Below are 10,387 nucleotides of genomic sequence, written 5' to 3'. Positions count from 1 at the left end.
TGTGTGAGGTGCAGTGCTTTGTGTCCACTACTGGAGCTCGTTTTGACTGACCTATCACACAGATATCCAGTGGAAGTTTTGCATTGGTGCAGTGAAGATTGTAGCCACACCCACTCTATGTTTAAAAAAAAGGAAAAAAAGAAAAACCTACTGCAGGACACACCTTGTATGGAGGACTAAAAGTGCCAAAATTAAATAAATAAATACATCATTAAATAATTAATTAAATATGTCATTAATTAATTAAAATTGGAATTAAATATTTCATTAATTAATTAAAATTGGAATTAAATATGTCATTAATTAATTAAAATTGGAATTAAATACTTAAATGTGTTATTAAATAAATATATCATTAAATAATTAAATATGTCATTAATTAGTTAAAATTGGAATTAAATATGTCATTAATTAATTAAAATTGGAATTAAATACATAAATGTGTTATTAAATATGTCATTAATTTATTAAAATAACAATTATTTTAAGTAAAAAACATATTTCATTATTTCACGATTTAATTAATTATTTCATGGTCCTTGTGTTGCAGTGGATCATGAATTAATTTTATCTGTCAACCTCGCCCGTCAAAGTCCGTGGGCGGGACTAACGTGAATCTAGTCTAATCCACTGCTTTTGTCTGCCTTGAAACCGGAAGTAGAAGTCTTTCTAAACATGGAGGCTGTGTAGAGGGAGAGTCGCTGTGAACTTTCTAGAGAGTTGGTGAGAGATATTTTAGACCTTGCAGAGTATGTGGAAGCAGGACCTGCTTACCGCGAGCATGTAGCGTGTAAAGCAGAGGAATTTATTGACGTTGTTGAAGTTATTTCCGCACTTTCCGACCAAGATGTTGACCGTAGAGTGACTGCAAATTTAGAGGAAGTACTCCGCCGGTTTTCTGGTACCAGGGTGCAACAGGAGCACACACAGGGACCAGGGCGTTTGGCATACCGAGGGAAGTTCTGGAACATCACGTTCTTTGTGGATTACCAGCCTGTCAAATTGCAGCGATGCTCGGAGTGTCGAGCGCTTTTCCTTTAGGACCTACTCGGCGCGGCACGGCTCCGCTCGTCTTTGTTTAGCCGCGATTCCACAAGCATCTACTCGGCACGGTACGGCTCGTCTCATCTTTGTTAGCGAGCGTTTCCATACGGACTAATTTTCAGCACCTTCTCGGCTGAGGTTCCCAGCGAGCTGAGATGAGCCGATAATGTGGCGTTTACATAGTGCAGGCCACTGATTGGACAGGGAGTGACGACACAGAGCAACTTCAGCACGAAAACAAAATCCTGCATTAAAAAAATGACTGTAAACAGCGACGGTGTGCATTGCTCTTCACGAAACTCTCTGTTCTTCATAATTTTAATGTGACAGCCAGACCTGTACCGTGGGTGAATGAAGAGGTCGAGACTTTGTCTTTGGTGGCGGACCAAAGAATACAGAGAGAGCTGGACGGAGAAAGTTTATCAGGAGGTCTCTGAGCGGATGGCCGCTCACATATACAGTAGACTGTATATAAAGAGGACAGAAGCAGTGTAGGGAGAAGCTGAAAAAGCTCAAAAATGACTATCGGTCCACCAAGGACCACAACGGCCGGCGTGGGTCAACCAGGAGGTGTTGGAAGAGGTTTAATGGAAGCTATTTACTGGCACCGCACCGCCAGCAACAGGAGGGAGACTCAGCCGCTGCATTGTTGGAGACGTTCGAGAACGGTGAGTGTTTTGTGACTTCAAGAAACTTATACATCATTTATTCCATTGGTGGCAAGCTTCTTTTAAGCAAACAAGTATTTTTAGAAAGTAACGTCGTTGTCTCCTGGAGCAGACAATAAGATAGCTAGTTAGCCATCGGCGCTAACTCCGTGCTCTGCTTGTATTTCGTGCTGCTGTTTCTAACGTTTAGCTCTCAGAAGCTAATACTTCAGTCAGCATGCCGTGTTTTTCTTGTACTTAGAGTGAGTGTTTATTTCTGTTCAAGAATCCCTTTCCACATGCGAAGCCTACTCCACCTCCGTCGCGGAGCCCCCGGCTGCCCTGTCTCCTCTCCACCACCAGCAGCAGCTCCTCTCCAGCACCAGCTTCGACACCGACCCTGTCAACAGCACCGTCTTATCACCGGTAAGACACGGTAAACAGAGAGCATGGTTGATTTTCGTATTATTATTACTACAGGTGTAAATGCCTGCAAGCATGATCAGAACAACGAGACCAATGACCAAGAATTGAGGCAGGTGTAAATGCAAACTGTGCAGCAGCCAGCTCAGGAACGCCTGATGAAAGCTACATGTAGCTACAGTGACACATAAACAGAACACATGCAGCTGCATTTATTTTCTATTGATTTAACAAGTAAGTCACTCTAATTAATTTACGTTCTGGTGCGGTGTAGTATTGCAACCATTCTTCTTATAGTCACTAGGTAGCTGTGAAACTGAATGAAAATATACATAAAAATGAGAAAACACAGCTCTTCTTAGCAACTCCAAAATGTGCACAGGATGAAATGAAGTTCACACCACGTCGTTTTTGTTTGTGGTGGAGCAGTTACTGCTTGTGCTTTGGTTAAAGCGAAGAGTGCCAGAAGTTTATTAAAGTATCAAAGACATGATCATGATTGAAAATGGATGGACGGGTGGCTAAACACATCACATCATAGCTGTGGAGTCCTTCCAGCTCCTGGGGACTACAATCTCTCAGGACCTCCTGAAAAAGGCTCAGCAGAGGATGTATTTCCTACGACAGCTGAGGAGACATGGCCTGCCACATGAGCTGTTGATCCAGTTCTACACTGCAGTCATACAATCTGTCCTGTGCACCTCTGGATCAACCACACAGCAGGACAGAAACAGACTACAGCCCATAGTACGGACTGCAGAAAACATCATCAGAGACCCCACTCACCCTGGACATTTGGACTACAGTGCCCTGTACACAAAAATCGCCACTACTGTGTTTATAGCAATTACCATTTTGCTAATGTGTTCATACATTCCAGTCTAGCTGTACATTTCTGTTTATATTGTGTTCTATTTTACTACTATTTCTTTTTCCTCCCTGTTCCTCTTTCTATTGTTTATTTTTTATTATTCTCTTCCATATTCCTAGGATGACACCAACAGCCGAAACCAAATTCTGTGTATATTGTGTACTTACTTGGCCATTAAAGCTGACTCTGATCACTTTTCTGTCTTTGGTCTAGGCAAGAGGAAAGGGGGCCACAGAAAATTGGACCTTCCTAGCGTACTTGTGGAGATGCAGACTGAGGAGGAGTGGAGTCATGCCCAGCATGATGAGAACATCTGGTTGCTCCTCAGCGAGGCAAGAGAGAATGAAGCTGGCCCAGAATACTGCCTTCAACCAGTCATTCCTGGGTGTGCTGGGGCAGCTGGGGTAGCTGGGTAGGCAGTGGGCAGCCGGCGAGTGTGAGCGAGTCCACCTCCCATAGACTTGAGATTTACAAGTGCTGGTCATATAATTAGAATATCACGAAAAAGCTTGTCTTTTGGACAACTGTCAGGTCAGTAGTCTTCCCCATGATTGTGTAGCCTACAGAACTAGGCTGAGAGACCATTTAAAGGCCTTTGCAGGTGTTTTGAGTTAATTAGCTGATTAGAGGTGTCTTCAATATTGAACCTTTCTACAATATTCTAATTTTCAGAGATACCAAATTTGAGATTTTTGTTAGTATTCAGGTATAATCATCAAAGTTAAGAGAAATAAACATTTGAAATATATCAGTCTCTGTGTAATGAATGAGTATAATATACAAGTTTCACTTTTTGAATGGAATTACTGAAATAATGAACAACTTTTTTCATGATATTCTAATTATATGACCAGCACCTGTAGTTGTATATAGTTTTACTTTTAGTCCTCCACTGTAGGAGAGGCCCACCACAGTTTGTACTTTGCACATTGTAAATAGTTTTGATTTTGCTGCTGACTAATAAACTATTTTGTGACTTATGTGATTGCATCATAACTTTTCATTTTGTCTGTTAAGACACTGGTAGGAAAAGAGTCAACAGTCTGAACCAAACAATTCTATATTCCCTAATAATGTATTTGTGTTTAATGGGATTTAACATGTTTTAACACAAACTCCTTTATGGTTCATAATTCTGGTGACTGAATTACACCAAAGCAATACTGATTTATCAAACTGGAATTTTCTTAAAACAGCTGTTTTAATGTTTTGGCGTTTAATTTTTTATTTAATCTTGCTAACCTTCACAAACAAACAATAGCATAGACACATCTACAAAAGTTTATTGTCAGAATTGCATTAAAGAAAACAATAGCGGTCCGGGGACAGAAAAACAGAAGTATAACAAGAAGAACAACTTTTAACTTTTGCATGACACGTAGTGCATCAGTGCATCCTGTACATCTCTGCCCTCCTCCTCTACACCTTGTGCCACTGCAGGCTCATGTGCTGCTGCTTCAGGTAAATCCCATGAAGTCTCATCAGAGAGCATCTGAAACACATACACAGCATACATATTTTAATACCTAATAGCGACAAACTGCAGCCATTACAGGGTCGTTCACAGGACTGATACACGATAGCTAGCGAACTAGCATTAGCTTACCCTTATATGTCGTCTCGTTCATATCCTCTTGTCTTCAGCTTGATACTGCTGTATCGCCTCCCAAACTCTCCTGTGTGTCTCCTGAGTGTTTCGACTCGCCGCTCTCAGCTTTCTCCGACTCTTCTATTACTCTGAATCTGACAGAAAGCCACAGACCGAGCAGCAGGTGTACTATCGCCTCCATGTACATTGTTGCATTGCGTTTGTGTCGCACAAAAATGACGGTAAGGGACTTTCGGGCCACCGTGCTATGACGACTCAACCCACGATGAGGTGGTACTCAATGTAATGGAAAAACAACTAAACCGAGACGAGCCGTGGCGCGCCGAGTAGATGCTAAAGGAAATGCTAAAGGAAAATTTGTCTTGCACCGCATGTATCAACATTTGGGAAAGAGGACCGAGTCTTTAGCGGTTGCTAATAAAGTTTTGTTTTATTGAGTATCCAAACCAACGTAGAGGTGAATAGCGCCACCCAGTGTATCGGAATGTGTTCACAAGCTCTGCGTCAATCCATTATCTGGAATCGATTTGCCTTGACTTGATGTGCAGGGTAACCAATCAGGTGTTAGGATCCGCCCACCGACTTTGACGGGCGAGGTTGACAGATAAAATAAATTCATGATCCACTGCAACGCAAGGACCATGAAATAATTAATTAAATAGTGAAATAATGAAATATGTTTTTTACTTAAAATAATTGTTATTTTAATAAATTAATGACATATTTAATAACACATTTATGTATTTAATTCCAATTTTAATTAATTAATGACATATTTAATGCCAATTTTAATTAATTAATGACATATTTAATGCCAATTTTAATTAATTAATGACATATTTAATTATTTAATGATATATTTATTTAATAACACATTTAAGTATTTAATTCCAATTTTAATTAATTAATGACATATTTAATTCCAATTTTAATTAATTAATGAAATATTTAATTCCAATTTTAATTAATTAATGACATATTTAATTAATTATTTAATGATGTATTTATTTATTTAATTTTGGCACTTTTAGTCCTCCATAACCTTGTACAGGATCTCACCACTCTGCAATGTGTTGCAATACTGATGCTGCTTCCATAAGACACATCAATACTTGTGCTCTATAATGCAGAGGCCTACAGGGAACTTTTAGTCTATATGGCATGCATCAAATCAGACACTAACTTCACTCTTACAGTGAGTTGTACATTCACAGGGCTTCACTGTGAACTTAATATGTGACTTTCCCCTGTACTCTGCAGGGATGGCAAAAATGTGATCATGATTCTGAACACAGAAGGAGCTGCCCTTTCTGGCGCTCCGCTCATCCCTTCTTCTCTTATTTAAGAAAGGAAGCAGCCTGAACTGAGGGGAGGGTTGTGTGCTCCGTGTGAAGGTCAGAGTGAAAACAAAAGATGGGGAGAAAAAAGAAAAAAAAAAACACAGAAAGATGAAAAAAAAGAAGCGCTCAACTATGTGACCACACAGGGGGGAGAAAGTGAGAAAGACATAAAGGCACACAGGGATAAGATGAAATATTTGCAGCTGACCGTTGCAGGTGATCTAGGAAGGGCTGGTCTCTTCATGATTTTCCTGCCAGGATGACTCTGCAAAGACGGGAGAAAATCGAAGAGCGACGGCACCTGCGCATCCATCTCCAACTCAGCAGGGACTCGAGATTTCTCCCTAAGTCATGAACTTGAAAAAAGAAAAACAGAAGAAAGAAGAGCCGTTTGTCAACTTCACTCTGATGCAGTGCAGATAACAGCTGTGTGCACGTTTGTCTCCTTTACTTTTTCCTGCATTCCGTTACTCTTCAAGTGTCCTACTGCAAAATAATAGGGTTTAATATTCACAAAATGAAGTTAAATCATAAAGTAATCTCTATTACTCCTGTACATTCACTGTATAGTATTTAGACACAATTATTTTTTGATGGTTTTCTTTTCTTGCAAGATTCAAAATCCAGCAAAATTATTGGGGTATGTCTGAATGCAATTATGCATGCTGTCCTGCATTTACATCATGTGAGTGTTGCGGAGCTCAGCAGAGATTACACGTATGTTTCTGCATTTTTTGTGCTCATGACAGCTCAGGTAGTGGCCACAGGGAGAGCATCTGTCTGCCGGTATGACAAATGCACATGACAATTAACTAGTGGCAGATTTACACATCTAAGACACTGTGTGTGGAGATGAAGCAACCTCGAGGACCCGTGCATTTCTCTGTTGGCCTTAGCTTCCTTGACAACTGCAGAAGAACAAAACAAGGCTGCATGTGAGCTATTTTAAGACTTAACGGTGAAACACTGCAGGCACACCTTCAATTTTATGTGATTGCGGGTTCTCAGAGAGAAGGCAGGTATTGTTAAAGCCGTCTCTTAATGTGAGACAAAAGGTAAAGAAACGCCTTCATATTGAGAACAGGTATCCCAGCTGGCTGTGTGCTGTGGGAGAGGAAGGCACTCGGCTCATAAACAAAAAGCACGTTTATGAGCAGCGTGGGGCTCTTCATCATAAATCTGCTCACTTTGATTCAAGATAAACAACAAAAAAACATCCACATGCGGCAAGTGCAGAGAAATACATAAGTTGAAAATGTTCACTATCGACATTTTCAGCAGTGTTGTGTGAGCCGAATTATCAACAATAAAACATAAAGAATATATTAATCTTAATTAGATTTTTCACCTCCACAAACCACCTAGTGTGAGTTCATATACTCTTTGCCTGTTCTATTATCTAGTTGACAAAATGAATTATGAAAACATTTTGTTAAAATTTCTTTGTATCTCTCATCAATGTATCTGAATTTAAAGGCACAGAAATATTCACTGCAATGAATACTCAGGACAAGCAGGAACTAAAAATAAAGGTTTCATGTTACATTTAGGTATAAGGTTATCTACGTGTCGCCAAGCATGTTGCACCAGTTGCTTAGTGTGTTCAAACTGAAAGCAGTTGAATCAAAATCTTAACAGCATCAGCTGTGTCTCCTTGGTGTAGATTCAAAGAGGTTGAGGGAGAAAAATTTGCATTTTACAAGCACTGAAGGCGACCATCAAAATGACATGTCTGTGTCTGTAATTCACAAATGTATTCTGTTTTTCACATTAATCTTTTAAATTCTATAGGTTTACAGTAACACATATAGCATTTTTGTTCTAGTTACAGTGTAGCTGCAGGCCTGAGTCTGTCTGAGAAACTGAGAAGACTGAGTGAGCAGTTTGGGGTTCAGTGAGCTAATTTACTCATATAGTGTCTCTTGGCTGTTTTCTCATGAGAAGGATGTAAAATGTATTTTTTTCGTGTGTGTGTGTGTGTGTGTGTGTGTGTGTGGTTTGGAATTGGAGATGTGATATATGACCAGACTGTGATTATATTTGAGGGATGAGCCCAGACTGGCAGATATGAATGATGGAGCTGAAGCGCTGACATCTTTATTAATAATCATGGCAGCCACCTTAGACCGGCAAGGAAATGTAGCTGACTTTTTTTTTTTAATATTTGCATTTATGTATTGATTTGTCTGAAAATGTGGTCAGATCTCAATCTAAGTTACGAACACAAAGTATTCTGGCTAATAACACATATTATTGTATCACTCTTACACATACTGAATACATATATACAGTATATACAAAATAAACATTTGTGGTGTTGGAAAGTGACAAATAACAAAAGTTAATTCAGAGGTTAACAAATGTGAAGCCCAAATGAATTATTAAGGTGGAGGTGTGGTGAGAGCTATGCTGATTTGTGCTGATTTATTTAAAAATGGACCGCAATCATTAGAGTTTGCTATTCATAATAAGCATTTGCGAACATGAACTATGCCTCGCAAAAAGGGACCTCAAATGAATTCTGAAACAAGAATTGATCAACAGACCTGAAAAGGGGTTACAAATTCATCTTAAAACATTTACATATTCATCAGTTCACATTTAGATAAGCTATGTATAAAAGGATTTCAGACAGGTAGATTTAATAAAAGGTATTGTGAGGTCACACTAAACTCAATCTTTGACCTTTTGAACATAAAAGTCTGTCATGTCTTCATTTTAGCCTATCAGTTGTGTAAAGATTTGTCAAAATTAGTGTATAAATTCTTGCATTTTAGCCAAATATGTTTTGTGAGATCTCACTGACCTTGATTTTTGAACACCAAATTCTTGTTTATTGTTCAAGGGTGTATTTTTCTCAAATACAATAAAATCTCTGAAGGCATTCCTGATTTAACAAAAAAAAAGGGTACAAAAATGGGACAGACAGGTCACAGTGACCTTGACCTTTAGTCCAGCAAAATTGAATCAGTTCATTGCTGAGTCCAAATGAACATTTGTGTCAAGTTTAAAGGAATTCCCTCAAGGCATTCCTCAGACATCATATTAACAGTGGAGTTATGGTCATAAACGTGTTTTGTAAAGTCACAGTGACCTTCACATTTCATTTGTCTTTGACCATTAAAATCTAACTAATCCATCCTTGAGTCCCAGTTAATGTTTGTGCCAAATTTGAAGTTTCTGGGATATCACATTCATGGAAAACTTAATATCTCCATCCACATATGTCACCAGTATGGAGGCCTATAAGCGTCACTGCTGGCCTAAAGTTTTCCACAGAGCACCCTGACACTCGTCAGTACTACTGGGAAACTGCTCTGTAGACTGATGAAACTAAAAGCATGAAAACATCATCTCACCGGTGACAAATGGTGGAAGGTGTGTCATGATTTGTGGCTGCTTTGCTGCCTCTGGGACTGGACAGCTTGCTACCATCAAGGGGAAAATGAATTTGGATGTTTATGAAGGTTAATATAAGTTGGCTGCCCAGCAGAAGCTCAAAGAAATTGGAAGATGTCTTTGGAAAATGACCAAAAAATACTGAAATATATAAAGTACAGAACAGCTTGAAACAATATTCAGAAGTTAACTCAACAGAGATGCAACAGAAGGACCTCAGCAAGTCATTCACACTAGACATCCTAAGAATGGGTGAGCAGAAGCAGCTCTATAAGGAAGAAAATTTCTCCAGAACATTATGGAAGTCCAACACAAAAGATTATAATTGACTGTGTGTTATTAGTTTAAGCACATTGTGTTTGCCTGTAGTTTTTACTTTGATGACAATTTGATCATACACTATGTCCTGGAATGAGGTGTTAGAGAAGGACACTTTAAATGAGTTCAAAACAAACCAATAATAAAAAAATGAACGAGACAATTGAAACTCCTGGTATCCATTTATCTACATGGCTGTCTTCGTGCACTATAATCAAAACTATCCACCTGAATATAGTGTAATTGCATAAACATGATTCTGACTAGAGGAAGAACCCACATATCAGTGGTTTTCTTGCAGCACGACCTGCTCTGTGTGGCCTTTGCAGAAAATATGACAGATTAATCCAGAACTTTCACCTGAGAGTGAATCCTGCAATCCTTCTGCCCCAAAACAAGCATGTCCTCCCAATTTCTCCTCTGTTACCAATCTGAGAGGAGAAGGCCTGCATTGGGGGAGCGCTGCTTTAATTCTGCCTTTTGCGCACATTACTGCATGAAGAGGGGAGAGCAAACAGAAGGCAAAACAGAGAATGCGGGTCTTTTTGATCCACTCAGCCAGAAGCAATGAAATTAGCCCGGATACGGCAGCACATTTGCACAGCATGGCATGGCATAGGCAGATATGGCAAACATTGAAACAAAATGCACTCGATGCTTGCATCCATGTGGAGGAGGAGGCAGTAACACATTTGCTCAGTGTGACCAAGTTTCTAACTTTCTGTCGGCCAGAAGA

At 39.4% G+C, this 10,387-nt stretch overlaps 1 long non-coding RNA gene across 1 annotated transcript; it reads right to left on the bottom strand.

Moving 5' to 3' along the window:
• Positions 1-4,252: 4,252 nt before the first annotated feature.
• LOC129347789 (uncharacterized) lies at positions 4,253-5,635 on the bottom strand. The gene is made up of 2 exons (XR_008600048.1): positions 4,592-5,635; positions 4,253-4,477 (listed from the first exon to the last, which is right to left on the bottom strand). It is a non-coding gene; the product is annotated as an uncharacterized LOC129347789 (long non-coding RNA).
• Between the last annotated feature and the right edge of the window lie 4,752 nt (positions 5,636-10,387).

This window comes from Amphiprion ocellaris, chromosome 20 (assembly GCF_022539595.1).
Source record: "Amphiprion ocellaris isolate individual 3 ecotype Okinawa chromosome 20, ASM2253959v1, whole genome shotgun sequence".
Taxonomy (NCBI): domain Eukaryota; kingdom Metazoa; phylum Chordata; class Actinopteri; family Pomacentridae; genus Amphiprion; species Amphiprion ocellaris.
The sequence above is the reverse complement of the archived record's forward strand: the minus strand, read 5'-3'. Positions and strand labels throughout refer to the sequence as shown.